Genomic DNA, 2,923 nt, shown 5'->3' on the forward strand with positions numbered 1-2,923 from the left:
TGTGCCTCATATTTCTTTTCCTCAAACGTCTTGAAGAACAGAAACATTCTAAAAATGGAAGTCCAGCATATTCAGAAGCCAGGTGTGTTCAGTCTGAAGTGCCCCTGTTGCCCAAAGCACTTGAGGCTCTCCTGACCTCACTGGCTTCTCAGAAGGGTCTGTTGACTCATTGAGGCATGGGAGTTAGTAAAGGTCAGCCATTGCGGAACAGGAAGTTTAAGCTTTGTTCACATTGTGGGAGTCGTAATCCCAGTAAGAAAGGTCACCGAAACAGCCGGGGTAGTTGTAAAGTTAGGTCCTTTTCGTTTGGAGGTTGCCAGAAAAATGGCCCTGAGAACAAGGACCATTCTCTTACAAAGTTACGCAACTTTGAGCGTAAACAAACTTAGTACATAGTAGGTGCTTCATGATCACTTACTCTATGATAAGTATGACATCTCCTATGTGGAGTCTCGGTTTACCTCAAGACAGACTATTATGGACTAAATGTATATATTATAACTAGTGTAACCCTGTGTTGGTTTTTCTTTATTTTTCAATATAGCAGAAATCTCAGAAACTGAAAGCCACTAAGGCCCTGACTGAGAAGTTCTGGTGCAACTATTGGAAGTAAAACCACATAGAGCTACAATAGTGACACTAATGTGACATGATTTCTGTCACCTCTATGCATGTTAGACACTGTTTCCTGGGCCAGGAGCACAGGCCTCTCATAGTCACCCACCCCTACCCTCAGAAATATTTTTCAGGACTACATCTCTCTTTGAGACTGAACCCAGGCATCCCATCTTTCCAGAAGCCCCCTGTATCCCCCAGCCTGGGTTTGGGGCCTCCCCTCTGGGTTTCATAGTGCCCGTCATATTCCTTACCCCTCATCTCTCTTCCCCACTGGAGTGTGAATTCCATCAGAGCATACACCATCTGTCGCATCCTCTTTGTGTTCTCAGAATTGAGCACAGTAGCCTGGCACAAGGTAGAAGCCCAGGCCCGTACAGCAAAGTTTTAGGAACCCCAAATTCATAGCTATGGCCCGCCCCAGAGTGACAGGAGCACTGTTTCAGGGGAGTGGGTATGGTTCTAAGTTACATGGGTAAATTTCACAGATTCAACAGAAAATGTGCCAACTGGGGAGAGACCCAAATGCCGTCAGTTGCATGCCAGGACTCTGATTACCTTTCCTTCGCATTAGAGGTTCAGGGGCAAAATTATCTCGATAAAACATTGTCACAGGGGTGAGAATATGACAATGCTGGCACTGTGAAGAGAGTGATGTGTTTTGTCTTAGGCCATGGATATAGTGGAGCTGATACAGGCTGTACTCATCTCAAGGCTGTGCTGAGTCAGGGGGTTTTGTCTGGCACGTGGCCTTCATTCCCCAAATGCCCAGTGGCTGGGCCTGAGTTTGTCTTATGACTCCTGTGTTGCATGCTTTCTAAAAACAAGATCTATTTCCATTCCCATTCAGATGACTGACCTTTTGCAATACAGTCAAAGTCAATAGAAAAAAAAATCGTTGAGCCACAACGATTATTAGAAGTGAGTCTTAGAAAGATTGAAAACTAGGCAAAATAATTTCAGACTACGCAGAAGACATTAATTAGTACGCTACTTTCCTAGATTTGACAAGACTATTCTTCACCTCACCCAAATGATGACCACTTGCCTTCATGTCCTGGGGAGTTGTTATATAGAGTCCATAAATCTTTGCTGGTGTTACCTGGCACTGTTGGCAATCAAGATCATTGGCTGACAGAACTTGCACTGGAAACAGACATGTTAATTAGTCTAATTAATTCGCTGGAGTAATTAATTATTTAACACATCTAATTAGCTAACACTTTCATCTGTCAGAGCCAGAGGTAAATGCCAGACTGGAATTCGATAGTTCTTTGCATTATACCCTAAAAATGAATTGAGAGATACAGCCTGGAATACTAAATAAAAGTATGAAGCCCCCTGTGGTGGGTGGTGGGCATGCTGAGTCTGCAAATTGCCAGTGGGTGTAGAGGAAGGGCAGTAGGTAGATCACTTTGAGGTGAGTCATGAGTGATACATATCACACGTGTCATCATAAACTACAAACAGGAATGTCTCTCCCAAGATACACAAGCAACACACACGTTCAGGCTTACTTTGCTTCAAAGTTGTCATCACCTTTTCCAAGATCGGTTTCCTTGGGGATTTTTGGATAACCTTGGGCAAAGATACAAATGTCTACTTGGCGGTATCAGCAGCAAGATTTACAGTGTTACATTTGTTCCCTATTCTCTTTCCTTTTCATTCTGTAAACTTTGCTAGCTATCCAAGATGGACGGAAGGAAGCACGCATGGAATTTGAGGCGTTTGTCCAAAGTGTCTCTCACCAGGAAGAAGAGTACCTTCTAACATAGAGACGCCCGTTATAATATGGGCATTTGATTCTTCACTGTGATATACATTCTTGCAGAGAAATCTATGCACATTGTGAAATGTCTTGTATCTGCTGTCTGAGCATTTATGAACATTTTAAGCTCTGGTTTGCTTGCAAGTCATGAGACTAATGTTCTGAAAGCTCTCACCAGCATACAGCTTCAACTGATTGCCATGGGAGCAGAGGAAAAAAAAAAACCAGGATGAAGTTTCTTTAATGTCTACTAGATTTTTCCATCCCAACAGTGTAAAGTTGTGAATTCATGGATTTCTTAAGACACACTCTGTTTTCTGAAAATCTTAGGCCTTATTTTGTTATTCTACTTGGATTGACCTCCAACAGCTGCTTTACGGGTTTTACAGGCAGCCTAGGGTTTAGCTTAATGAAGCAGATTTTGTTTAATTAGCAGTCCTTCTGTGTGAATTTGAATGGGTAAAGTTCAGATGAAGAGACATTCTGAGGTCGTGACTTGGTATGACTTTTTTTCACTGTGAACACAAACAATGAAAACAA

This window comes from Rhinolophus sinicus, chromosome 17, assembly GCF_057876585.1.
Source record: "Rhinolophus sinicus isolate RSI-liver-muscle chromosome 17, RSI-T2T, whole genome shotgun sequence".
Classification (NCBI taxonomy): Eukaryota; Metazoa; Chordata; class Mammalia; order Chiroptera; family Rhinolophidae; genus Rhinolophus; species Rhinolophus sinicus.